Source organism: Protopterus annectens, chromosome 10.part0 (assembly GCF_019279795.1).
Source record: "Protopterus annectens isolate FY-2018-M chromosome 10.part0, PAN1.0, whole genome shotgun sequence".
In the NCBI taxonomy this organism is placed as follows: Eukaryota; Metazoa; Chordata; order Ceratodontiformes; family Protopteridae; genus Protopterus; species Protopterus annectens.
The window spans coordinates 255,933,680-255,948,876 of NC_056744.1; positions in this window are offsets into that span (position 1 = coordinate 255,933,680).

The following is a 15,197-nucleotide window of genomic DNA, read 5'->3' on the forward strand; positions in this document are numbered from 1 at the left end:
GTACTGGCACCCTGTGTGTTTGTGTGTGTGGTGTATGATGTGTATGATCACATCCACACTCAATACAAACCCCAGTGGCATACTGAAGCATGCTGTCTGATGTCAGACACCTCCCCATATCCTTTGCCCATATAACCTCCGTATGACCCATGTGGTGCATGTGATACCTGCACAGTAATCTGTTCTGGCAATCTCACTAGTGATAAGCTGTATCCCTGGCCCTGCCAAGTGTGTCAATGTGTGTGCATCCCTGTGAGAGTGTGGCTGTGTTGACGCTGGCTCCTATTCATGCAAACAGGCACGTGTACTTCGCCTACCATATAGTGACCATATCCCTGTTGCAGATGTCACTCACCATCACATATATGTTCTGAGGACTCCACAACAGGCAACCTATGTGGAGCATCATGTAACTGCATAGGACTGTGATAGCACTCCATAGTCATCAGGGGTTTGATACCCTGTGCTGGCAGGTATGTGACACAAACATGGTTAAGTTTTACTCTCCCACCCCTCCCTGACTTGTCATTGCCTCTGTCTGCCTCTCTTACTTCCTCACTGGTGGATGTGGAGACCTACACCTGCTTTGATTAGGCAGCAGCATGTGCATTTTAAGTGATGCTCATGATCAGCTGATGGCCTCTGCACGAATTGCAGCCCTCCCCTAGCTGATTGCACGTGGAACAGCTGTGATAACATTCCCATAGCCAATTGTATGGAAACATATTCCAATATCTAGGAATATCATGTTGGTGTTGGGCCTTTCCATTCACTGTGAGTAGGAACTCGATCTGTTGTTTGGCAAACAGCATCTCAGATGGATTAGGGATTTACCTCTGACAACATACACTGTGGAAACAGGATAACACACAGGAGGGGGATGTGCCTGACATGACTACAGAGTGTAAGTGCTGCTATACTGCATTCAGAGTAATGTTGGTTTAACAGGGTGTGTGCAGATACGGCTGTCCTGCAGGTATTAATACCTGTCATGTCAGTTTTATTTTATGAGGACTACCCATTCGTAGGGTCATCTGCAGACTGGGCAGTGTGCGGTGCCTTTGGTTTCATGTGTTACCCACAGAGCATGTATCTGTGAACTGCAGAAGGTAGTGTGAGGATTGCAGTCTGTAGATTTTGAAAGCCAGGACAGTTACTGACTTCATATCCCTCATAGGACATGTGTTGCGACAAACCCTGTTACAACAGTAAATGTAAGATGCTATCACAGCAACATGTCAATAATGGCCCTGTGTATGTGCTTCCAGTCACAACTCTATCAACCTTTGTACATATGTCATGCATTAAGAGGTGCGTATTTGCTGTATACCATAATTAATGTCATCATATCTGGTAACAAGGCAATGAGATATCAGACTGCTACACATGTTATGTACAGTAGGAGTTATATTTGATGACATAACCTGGACATCCGTTGGCTGTTTGTACAGTACTGAGGTCTGTATACTTATGGTGAATGTCGACAATGTGTGTATTGTCAATATGTACCTTGTCCTGTGTACAGACTGCGGTAGAAAGTCATCATTCTAGGTCCCGCCCTATCTGATGTTACATACTGCTCCACTGTATGTTACTATATTGGCTTACATGTTTGTAGGGCCATACACACACAAGTCCCATACCACAGGCATCAGGCCACACTGTGTAGTGTCCCAGTATATGTAGGGTTAGTGTGTGAGTGGCGCATATAACGATGGCTTTGAACAGATAGTCCATATACTGCAATATTATGCTAGCTTACCATATGTGGCTGTGGCTGTGTTCACATTGGTTGTGGTTATGCACTTCCACACAGATTTATCTTACCCTGTGACATGCCTGTAGAGCCTGCTAAATGCAGGTACATGTGCATTCCCCCATAGGAGATGTAGGCCAGTGATGAGCCAGTCTGCCTGTAGCCTGCACAGTGCTTTGTTATATGCCTAGCAGCTTAGTGTACTTACCCAGTGAGATGTCATGTACAGATACTTGCCAGATGTACTGCTGCCGGTCCTCCCTTAACAGTCATGTATGTCAGACAGAGTGTTGGGATGCTGTACAGATGTATGCCAATATCTAGTGGGTAGTATGTGGCCATAGCACCTCTGTACCAGCAGTTATTATATGTCAGGACAGACAGGAGTGTGTGAATGCATAACCTATGGGCTTGAATGTATACCAGTAGTTATGAGCTATACCCATCTACATGGCTGTTAACATCCATATTGTCAGGCTTGATCCACATGTTCTGCACTAAGGGGTTCTGTGCATACCTCTGGACTGTACAGAGTGTGTCAGAATGCCCACATCTATTGGCCAATATTTCTGCTGTAGTCCACAGGAGCATTACGTGCTTGCAGTGGTACTGTACTAGGATGTCCTTAGGGTGTCTGTCAGTAGCCAATGGCGCATATGTGAAAATCAGATGTGACCTCCCACACACACCATGTCTGTGAAGACATTCCCTATTACAGTAGTAATAGTCTACTAATATATCTGCTATACATACCAACATCTCCTTGCACTACGGAGTTGGGACTATAGGGGCTGACGTAGGGCTACACCCCATGTTCAGGACATATGGTGAATATATATGTTCATATGATTATCCAGATATCTATATAGATAATTACACATGTACATATTGGCATATATAGATGGGTGTGTAAATGCACATAGAAATGCATATACACACCCAGATATATACATATACAGAGCATTATATGTCTATGCATATACAGATAGATACATATGCACATATACGTATACCACGCTGCCATTCCTGCAAGAAGTCCACTGCTGTTGTATCCACCACACATACGGTGGGGCTGGGGCCATATATGTGTGGGCTTCACCTACACAATACTTGTGTACCCATATGCACTCCAGAGGCCAGTGTATGTAACAGTAGCATATGGCCCTGTAGTATTGAGTCTAGGGGGAAGCACCATGCATAACCTAGGCTGCTACAAAATGTGGGGGTATCAGGGGTGGGCAGCCGTAAGGCATGGTATCTGGATGTACAGTACCATACATTTCACCTATCTTGACATTACTTACATAAAGTGGGTTACTGCAGGCCTACTGTCTCCTGCCATACAGACAGTTCTGTTTGCCAGTGTGCCTGTGATGGTGTCAGTTATGTCATTTGGCCAACTGAAGTCTGTACCACCTAGTGATTGTGTACAGAGTGTAGATAGGGGCTGCTGGGCTATACACTGGCATCAATTACTGCTGATTGTGTGGTATCCTGTGGCCCAGTCTGTCATTACTATTGTATGATTTGAAGCTCTTGGCCTGGACAGCAGCAGTTGTGGACCTTTCCAGACTACTGTATTAGTATAACTGTTTCACAGTTGCATTACTCTGTTTATATGGATGTCAGTGTCTGAACAGCTATATGACATGGCATATACATTTGTAATAGTACACAAATAAAGGTATTCCATTTCTACAAACCTGTGTGTGGTGTTTTATCTTATGACCTCTCTGTGGGTATATGTTGCAGGCAACATATGTCATTTGTATAGGTGGCTCAACCAGTGCCCAGTTGTTAGGGTGTTAACTGTAGGCATAGTGGCTGTTCCATATTGTGTGTACCTACTACACGAGTTTCTTACTGTACATATCTCTGCATGTGTATGTGTAGTCACATGTTTATATATATATATATATATATATATAGAAATAGAATATAGAATATATATATATATATATATATATATATATATATATATATATATATATATATATATATATATATATATATATATTTATTTATTTTATTTTACATTTGTTGACCGGGCTAGTCCAGCTGGATATATGTCCATTTTCAGTGGAGGCCCGGGGAGAAAAGCTCCACAAATTACAACAACATAAAAGGTCAAGACAAAGACAATAACAGTATAATTTGGTACATAAATAGTTTTAACAATTGTAGTACAAGCCTAAGATTATATATTTTATATTTCAGTAGGAAAAAGGAAAAATGTATCTAAGAATAGATGAATAAGACTAATACATTTGTATTAGAAATGGTGTAGTACAAATCTTTATAACATATTACAAAATTAGATACACCTAGTAATTTATGATAAGAGATACTAAGGTCTCACAAAAACCTAAGAAAGAAAAACACTAGAGATCAATAGATAGAGTATAGAAGAACAGCAAACAAGGATGGATTTCTAGTGTTATTTAACACATAGGTTGTGATACTATATGAAGGTGATTGATCATTCCACAGTATATACTTATTTACATGAGAAAAAATCCTAAGGAAGGTTAAGCTCACTAAAAATTAGTGAGACAACACAAGATCATGATCATGGGAGGCTAGGAATTGTGGGAGTCTAGTTAATAGTTAGGTACTTAGTCTGGGTTAACACAGGGGCATAGCCAGTGTGATTTGAGGTAGGGTTTAAGCTTGCTTTTAAATAAGCTGACAGAGGATATTGAGGTTAGCTGGCTTGGGAGGATGTTCCAGGCTTTACCTACTGTAATGGAGAACAAGGTGTCACCAGCTAAGTTGGATTTTGATATTTGTACAAGTAGGTTATTAGCTGAGCGTAAGGTCTTGAGGTTATTATAGGGGATGACTAGGGATGTAAGTATGGGTGTATTTTGAGGTAAATACAGGATCTTATGGGCTACTATTAATTGATTGAAAAGTATTAAATTTGGCAGCTCTAACCATCCTAACTGATTCAGATTGATACAGTGAGGAGTTCTATAGGAGGACCCAGCTGCAAAATTGACAATATTGTTGTAGGAGGATGTAAGTTTACTCAGATTACTTCTACATATTTTGGTATAGATAGGGGAGGCATAGAGCAAGGTAGAGATGAGGTGGGTATGAGCAATAGTAACCCTGACTGGAGGTGTAAGAAAGGGTTTTATTCTATAGAGGGAACCGAGTTTCTTGTTTACTATTTTTATGGTGTTATTAATGTGAGGTTCAAAGGACAAGTTGTTATCTATTAGTACCCCGAGTAGTTTGGTGGTTGGTTCAGGAGATATTATAGTTCCATCATTTGAAGTAATAGTAAAGCTAAGTGGGGAGGTTCTGCGGGTGGGGGTAAATAGTAGCATTTTTGTTTTTTTGGGGTTAAGGATAAGACATCTTTGTAGGAGCCAGTTTTCAACTGTACTAAAGGTCATTTGGGTTAGTGACTGAAGTTCTGATTGAGAAGCAGCAGCGCATATGAGTGTGGAGTCGTCAGCGTATTGGATACAGTCAGCTTGAGGAATTACAGAATGAAGGTCATTTGTAAAGATGGAGAAGAGTAATGGGCCTAATATAGATCCTTGCGGGACCCCTAGAGTGACTGGGACGTGGGAAGATAAAGTATTTTCCCATAGTACAGCCTGTTGCCTGTTATGTAGGTATGATTGGAACCACTGTATAGTATGGTTGTCCAATGACAGGTTTTGAGTGTGTCTATAAGGAGGTGGTGATTCACCATGTCAAATGCTTTGGACAGGTCAATAAAAACAGCTGAGGATAGAGTATCAATATTACAATTACTGTTAATATGGTTAGTGAAGGATAAGAGAGCAGAGGTGGTGCTATGAAATGGTCTAAAGCCATGTTGACAGGGTGCTAATAAATTGTGATCGAGTAGGTAGGTTAACAGTTGTATGTGTATACATTTCTCCATTATTTTTGCCAAAGGAGATAGAATAGCTATGGGCCTATAATTGGACAACTCTTTGGAGTTACCGCCTTTATGCAGGGGAATTATGTGAGAGACTTTCCAGATTAGGGGAATAGATCCTTCAGAAATAGTTCTGTTAATGAGGATGGATATGGGGTAGGCTATGACTTTAGCAGCTTTTTGCAGGTATTCTGCAGGTAATTTATCAGAAGAGAGAGTAGTGGGATTAAGTTTCTGTATGAGGTTACAGATAAGTGAAGTGGGCACTGGCTGAAAATGAAATTGATGATAATTATTGGTAAAGGTTGTGGCAGAGCCTGGGGTGCTAGGGGATAGCTTGTTGGCTAGGGATTGTATGGTTTCAGTGAAAAAAGTATTAAATGAGTCAGCTATTTGGATGGGATTGTTGTGATCAGAGCCAGAGGGAGAGGGAGTACTTGAGCATCCAGGGTGTAGGAGGTTATTGATACCTCGCCAGTATTTATGGGGATTATTTTGGTTGGTTTGTTGTAGTTGGTAGTAGTAGTTTCTTTTATCGGCTAATATGGCTTTTTTTGTTTCATTTCTTAGCTGTCTAAATTGCAGGTGGTCTGAGGAGCTTTTTGTTGAGCGCCATTTGGCCCATTGTTTATTTCTTTGGAGGATTTTTTGTTTGGTCGTTTTGGTGAGCCATGGTGCCGGCTTGGTTCTAATTCTAACTTTACGTAATGGGGCATGGCTGTCTAAAATGGTTAGAAATTTAGAGTTAAAGTATTTCACGGTATTATCTATTGGGAAGTATTTCAGGGGTGACCAGTCACAGGTGACTAGTTCAGCTTGAAAGTGAGCAGGGTTAAAATTTTTGGTAATGCGAATAGTTCTACAGATGGTAGAGTTTAGGATGACAGTTTTTGTTCTGATTAAATAGGTAAGCAAGTGATCACTTATGTCCTCAGGGAGGGTGCCTGTTTTATAGTTTAGTTGGGGGGTATTAGTGAGTATCCAGTCAAGGGTACTAGTTTTGTTGTTAGTTTTATTGGTGCGGGTTGGGGATGTTATAGTTTGGGTAAAACCATATAAGTTGATATGAGTAGAAGGCTGCTCAGATATACAGGAGTTCCAGTTAATGTTAAAGTCTCCAAATATAATGGTTTCTTGGGGGTAGTTACTTGAGAGCCAGCTGAGGATAGCCTCTAATGTGTTGATGTTATTGCCTGGGGAAAGATAGCTACATGATAGATATATGGCTATATATATATATATATATATATTTTATATATCAAAAAGGGACACAAGATATATATATATATATATATATATATATATATATATATATATATATATATATATATATATATATATATATATATATATATATATATATATATATATATATATATATATATATATACATATATATATATATATATATATATATATATATATATAAAGATATATATCTATATATATATATATATATATATATATAGATATATGGGTCTACTTGAAAACACCGACACGCCAAAACACAGATGACGAGAACACCGAGACTGGAAGATCGACAACTGAGATGACCGACAGTTTAAAAGCCCAATGCTGAGAACACCAACATGTTAAGGTAAGTGTGCAATAGTGACAGACTTTAGGGCTAGGGGTGGGTTAAGTGAGTTAGGGTAAGGGCACGGGTTAGGTGAGTGTGTGATAGTGACGGACCTTAGGGTTAGGGTTTGGGTTAAGGTTAGTGCATAGATAGTTGTGTATGTAAGGTTTAGTGTAGGTTTGTAAGGTTTTTGGTGTGCTTGTGTTTTGTGTGTGTTTTTCAGAAAAGGTATTTGTTTTGTTTTGTTGATTGTCGGGATAGTGTTTTGTCAGGCATGTGAAGTTTCCTGCTTTTAAACTGTCTATTATCTCAGTTGTCGATTTTCCGGTCTCGGTTCTCGTCGTCTGTGTTTTGTCATGTCAGTGTTTTCAAGTAAACCCATATATCTATTTATTTCAAGTAGACTCGTGTATATATATATATATATATATATATATATATATATATATATATAAATATATATATACGTGTGTGTGTGTGTGTTTGTGTGTGTGTGTGTGTGTGTGTGTGTGTGTGTGTGTGTGTGTGTGTGTGTGTGTGTGTGTGTGTGTGTGTGTGTGTGTGTGTATATCTGTATCGGCATATATGTGTCTGTGTATATGTATCTAGGGGATGTTGCCAGCTTCCACATTTTACATTTCCTATGGGATCTGCAACACTTGGTAGTGTATTGCGGGCAGACATGTTTGGCTGTGGGGGGTGGGTATACCTATTCATACAAGATGTATAGTTTGGGGCCTCTCAACCCCATTAATGGTGCATGTGGACATTTATGATTTAGTTAATCTCCCATTGATATCTACACATGTATGTCCATACATACCTATATGGATATATATATCTGCTTACATATATATAACTATGTCCATATATATCTACTTACATATATGTAACTTGCTGTGTATATGTAGACATATAGGTGTAGACATATATATGTGTCGCTGTAGGCATTTGCATGTATATATGTTCATACATATTTATATGTATGTATATATTTCTAAATTTATATTATATATATATATATATATATATATATATATATATATATATATATATATATATATATATATATATATATATCTACAGATATAGATATATTGTATCTGTTTAGATATTAATATATTTACACACACACATACATCTGGATGTTGGTATACATTCTCTGTACTGTAGCATGACTGGGCTGGATATGTATCTGAAAACATCACATTTGTGTATATCTGGCATGTCTTAGTGGTAAATCACTTTGTCTATGGTGGGTCATGGGTTAAAGCCTTGCAGAGGCTGTTTATTTTGTTCTTGGGCAGAACACAGGCTATTGGATACAGAGTGATTAAGGCACTTTATAGCAGTTATAAGTGGGTTTGCGAGTGTTTGCGAGGAGGTAAGCACTGCTAACTTCTGGTTATAGTTTCTTATACTCAGTTAGCTTCTAAATTGCTTAACGTGTGTAGGCATTGCTTACCCTTGTGCAAACAGGCCTATACCCACTTACTTCTGCTTAAAAGTGCTTACTGTCACTTACCCCCGCACTAATTTCTTTAAAAGAAAAGAAAAAGGGGTTGATAGGAAAGTGGTGAAAAAAGGGGCACAAAGAGGAAAAAACAGTAGGAAAAATAGCCAGGGATATGCAGGAAGGGTGTAGGGAAGGTCCATAGCTGCCCATTTCTTCTACAGCAACAGCTGTGCATATACACTGAATTTAGAGGTTGATTTGGACACTCAAACACCTGGGAGAGGGGTGAGGAAAACAATAATAAGTTGTGATGCCAATTAGACAAGATTACATGTGTCCAGTGGACATATGTGCGAAATGGACAGCTATGTATGGGGAGTGATTTTTTTGTGGGAACAGATTGCCCTTTTTCTTTTTTTTTCAGGTGAGAGTGGGATGTTGGGGGAGGGGCAGTAGGTATATTTGGGGAGGTAGGTTGGGTAGGTTAACAGACAAGGCACACGACTCATGCAGGGGCAGTAGATGACACATGTGGAGGTTAAACACCTTGATGAGGAGGTGTGTTGAGATACCGGAAGCCCACAAGCCCCCTAGTGGCAACAGTGGGACTGAGGTCCCCACCCATGGGCAGTCACTACTGCACCTTCACAGCCACGAAGGTGGCTGTGCTGCAGACTGAGCCACAGAGCTAGCCCGACTCTCTAATTGTGACAGGCAACCCACGAGCTGACATAGAAGATCACCAAACTGCTTGTTGATCACTCTACACACCATGACCGCAACCTGGCGATGGGTGACAGATGCCTGTCCACACCCACTCCCAGAGGGAAGCGAGCCCCATCCCCTGAGGTGGGTTCACCCAAAGGTGTTGCAGGACCAACAGACAGGGAGGTCCGGGGTTGGGCCCCAGACATGCTGGTGCCCAGTGCTGCAGCCAGCTAAGGTGAATCAGGTGGGTCCACTGGGACCGGCCTTACCAAGCTTGCAATAATGTTTAGATTTCAACATCATATATGGGTTAGTAATAGTCAACATATTCCAGGGTTAGGTATAACAGCATGAATAGATATTCTCATTAACCCAGACACCAGATACGGAACAGTTGCATAGCAAACAAAACACATGCATATATTGGACCACAGTTGTAATAAGAACAGCATGCAGTTACGTTGATAGCACCATGCCAACAATGTTGGAATAATTCAATATGGCACATACATGGGAAACATTAAAATATTAACAAACAATTGGACAGTATCAGAGTTAGTACATACCAGTTGGGGTGGGTATGGTGATTATTGTTGGATGGGAGAGACAGATGTCAGTTAACAAGTAGTATATTCCTATAGTCCACATTACTTTCCTAGTCAGTGCTTTTATCTGTACCTTACAATTCTTACTATACTACCCTATAGACCTATATTGAACACTGATACGGCTGTCAACATCATTGCACATGAACCGGTTTTAACTGCGGTATACACCTCTTACCTGGTATACCTGTGGAGGGAATGTTTGTTAACACTGACTGTTTGTACACATAATCCCGGATTCCAGGTTGATGTTTTGCACTATGCTATCCAACTCTTTCTCACAGACTCTGACCATGTCTTGACCACATGCTGGTGTGCCTGGACATATCTAGAATATTGCCCTCTTCCACCTTTAGTGACCTGACACACACATGTACATGCTTTCCTACACAGTTATATTATGTAGCACAGTGTGGGCGACAGTGACCAGTGATACTTTATTATTCAGAGAAACTGCAACACTCACAATCCCCTACAATACCAGCGTGGACGGTACCAGTACAGGTTATATTGGTCTGTATTTCTCAGCACAGTGTTCATATAAAACATACCTGTGGGAGCTATGTTTGTTAGCACTACCTGACTGTTGCCACACAAGATTCCAGATTACTCATTAGCATTATGCACATAGATCTCACTCTGTTACTGTACACACTCTCATCACAGCTTGACAACATGGGAGTGTAGATAGGCCATACTTGCAATATTACTCTCCTAACATTTTCGGGAGTTGCTACAGTGACAGGTGATTTCTCATGATGGTTTACAATCACTTGTATTCCCGGTTTGCTGGCTACACATCTGAGATATTCCCAGAGACTTACCAGGGGGACAGTCAGCAGAAATGGGCACATAAACTGGACATTCTGGCATCATGTGTACAGTTGTGCAGTATGAATCTTTATGCAGTCTAATTCCACTCCCAGGATTCAGATCATGGCTGTGTCAGCTACAATTTAAATACTGCCCATCACAGTTGTGTCTGCTATATTGATATTACTGTATATCTCCAATCTGCTTTCTGTCTTATTAATCCCCTGTGCTTATGCATTCTGACCTTGTATAACAACACTCTTAATTCCTAGACAGTTATATGTTGTAGGACAATATGGGTGACAGTGATGTGTAATACCTCATTATTTAGAGGAACTGCATATCATTCTTGTATTTCTGGGCACAGTGTTAGTATCTGACAGACCTGAGGGACGAATGTTTATTAGCACTACCCGAATGTTCCCACACACAGTACCAGGTTCCACATTACTATTATGCACATACACCTCACTCTGTTACTGTACACACTCTGACCACATCTTAACAAGTTGGGGTGTAAATGAGACATACGTGGCTTCTTAGTCACATAAGGTATTGGGGAGTTGCTAGTGTGCCAGGTTTGTTGTCATAGATGAGTGTCAATCAGTTGTACTTCCTGTTTGCTGCCTATACATCTGGGATCATCCCACTGATTTTTCCAGGGGGACAGGTTGATAGACATTAGATATAGGCCACTTTAATAGACATTCTGGACATATCTGTACAGTTGTGGGGTATGCTTCTGTATGCAGACTATCACTGGCAGGATTTGAACCGTGGCTGTGTGTGCTAAAAAACAGTCTCCATTTTCCCCGTTTACTCTCTATGTGTCTCTCAGTTATACTAAATGGTCTCTGGGGATTACACCTGTCATATACAGGGATTCCTACACATTCAATTTATGATGCATGGTGTGGGTAACAGTGCTTAATAGTACATTACTATTACATGATTGCAAATCTACATTACCATATGATATCTGAATATACACATGCAGTCCAGTAGTTAGATCTGTTTAGTTAGGATATTACACTTTTATTGCCATACAAACAATATGAGACTCTTCCTGCCATATTCTCTAGTGTATGCAGTACTTGCCTTGAACAATACAGGTTTTATACTAACAATTAATTTACTACTACTTTTATTTTTATTTCCTATGACAGTAAAAGCATGAGTATTACTGACCTGTCTCGCGTCGCAATCATGCCGGGCGGCAGATGTGGGCCTCCTGATTCGCGGCCCGCTCCATTGCAGCTGTGGGGGACATAAGAGGAATATTTATCCATACCTATCCATGATATACCTAAGCTGGCACTTACTACACACATACTGGGGTGATACTTACATATGGCTGGAACATCCCATAATGCTCTAGCCTCTTGGAGCCACTGCTCCAAGAGGTCCCGCTTCCACTGCTTCAGGTCAGCATAGTGGTGCCTGACCTGCTCACCAGTTGGGGTGCCAGTGGCACTGGTGAGGTTGCGGGTGAGATGATCCCAGGCCTCCACCTTATATTGGGAGCCCTGGTAATGGCCCTGCAGCAGTCTCTGTGCATGGTCTTCAACTAGGAGTTCTGTCATGAACTTGGAATCTTTGATGCACCAGCACTGCACCCGGAAACGCACTCCTTCTCTCCTTACTGCCATAGTGCCTGCAAGGGGAAGCTACAACCAGTTATGAGCTGTATTCCCACCTCTTGGGTTTAAGTATGGCCAATTTCCCACACTTTTCTGTGATTGGCTGGTTTTGAAAAGGCTAAGCTATGGGCAAACCTGTTTACCTAAGGTTGGCATTGTTTAAAGGGGTATACCACTGGTCACAAAGAGTTAACTGGTCTACACATTGCTCACACCTCCTAAGCTAGCCTGTGCAATGCTTAGCATTGCCTACATTACACATTCATTATAATGCCTTTTTGACATTGTGTTATTATTCATTACACCTTATATGTATGCCTAGTATCCCTGATTGATATGTACGTACACTCTGTGTGGTCCTTGTGTTTTATTGGGGACATCGACACTCTATTACAATTACACTTCACTTCTGGGCTTACTGCTGTACTCAAGTTCACATATTTATGTTATGTAGTGGGTTATGGCACATATGATTGTATGCTGATACCTTTCACAGGTTCAGTTTGGTTATACTATGGTGAAGACATCTTTACTACTACCTCACTTTTCTGTACTTCTGTGATGGCTTGGTGGATAACGACTAGGACTATGGTGTATAGGGTCCTGGGTTTGAGACCTGCATGGCTGTTTATTTTGTTGATGAGCAGAACTAGGAATATTGGATACAGCGTGATTAAGACACTTTTGAGAACTTGTAAGCAGGTTTGCATGATGGTAAGCACTGCTAATCTGCTGTTATATCTGCTTACAGAGAGTTAGCTTCAGAATTGCTTAGCCAGTGTATGCATTGCTTACCCCCATGCAACCGCACTTAAACCCGCTTACTAGTGCTTAAATATGCTTACTACTGCTTATTTGTGCTTAGACCTGCTTACTAATGCTTTATTCATTATGACACTGACACTTCACATGTGCATTTCTTGCAGTACTCCAATTCATAAATATATGTTAGTTAGTGGGTTCTGCAACAAAAATATTGGTCATAATGTGCTTTGCCATGGAAAATGGAATGTGCTGCAGTGGAACTCAAACTGGGAATGCCTGCTAGTAAGGCGAATGCTCTGCCCGCTACACTATTGCTATGCTGCTTTATTTGCATATAACTTCCTTGTTATCCTCTTCAGCCATTTAAGCTGCTTTAACTGTAGCTAAGCGATGGGCACACCCACACATCTACGGTTAGCTTTAATCGAATTTAAAAAAAAAAAATAAAAGGGTTTCTTCATTTTATTTATATGTACTGTTGCTGTTGTACACATGGGGGACTGTTGGTGGGGATTTGTGGACACCTATGAGTGGTCTCGCTCATTCCTTACCCCTTTCTGCTGTTCTACATTGCAGGGATGTGCTTATTCTGAGAGCTCTGCTTTTACACACTCCGTGTAAACCTAGGAGTTCGGGCAGCGCACCTTATTAATATGCATGGTGCGCTGCCGTCCTGCTCCTAAACCGGCACTTCCATGCAGGACTAAGCTAGTCCTGCAGGGAAGTTTAGTAAATCTGGGGGTTTATCTTTAAAAAATCCTTTCCATTAGTACTATTCAGACAAATTAGGTCTGTGCAGTGCTAGGGTTTTGGCTCAGATATCTTATTGTTGTTGATGATTTTGCCTTTTTGTTGGTTACTTTTTTTAAATAAAATATTGGTCAATTGTGTTTTGATGCTTTTAATCTTAAATACTTTCTAAGATACATAAATAACTTTAGTTAGAAAGATGTTTTGGAAATGTTTATAATAAGGAAAAAACAGCAAAGGGCAGCAGTGGTTCAAAGTAGTATATTGGTCATCCTTTATGGTTTTGGAAATCCAAAGAAAAAAGGATGTGAGTAATATTTAAATTATAGGATACAGAACATGTCACCATCTATCAGATGGAAAGTAGGTATTGAAGTATTGCCTCATTGTTGACAGTTGTGTTTCCTACCATATACATAACTATGTCAAATGGGGATAATTTTATCTTTCAAATGTTCTACCAATACACAAGCACTGGATAAAATGGCACATTTAGTCACACTTTAAAACTATTCCAAACTCGCAACATATGATAGTACTAAACAATTACTACATCTTCTTATGGAACACACCAAACCTGTAGAGGTGATAATACTCATCTATTATTTTAACTTCTTATGAAACACACTAGACCTGTAGAAAGGTTATAGTACTCGGCTATTACTACAGCTTCTTGTGGAACACACCAAACCTGTAAAGAGGTGATAGTAGTAAACTATTACTCCAGCTTCACTTGGGACACACCAAACAAGTAGAGAGGTGATAGCATTAAACTATTACTCCAGCTGCTTGTGGAACATACCAAACCTGTACAGAGGTGACAATACTTATCTATTACCACATCTTCTTATCCAATACATCAAACCTGTAGAGATGTGAAAGTACTAAACTATTAACTACAGCTTCTTATGGAACACACCAAACCTGTAGTGTGGTGATACTACTAAACTATTACTCCAGCTTCTTGTGGAACACACCATACCTGCAGAGAGGTGAGAGTACTCTGCTTATATATGAAAAACAACCTATCCTCCACCCTTTTTGATGTCTCTGAGTTTTTGGCTGTCATCATTTCTCACTGGTTTATTTGTGAAGTATTGTGTAGCTACATCAAGCAATTCACGTGTGTACCATTTACTTTTGGTCTAAAAAATTATCAAGGTTCTCACAGCTGTGAAAGCATTCACCATTATTCTGAAATACTGGCTTAAATGTGGTTAGTCT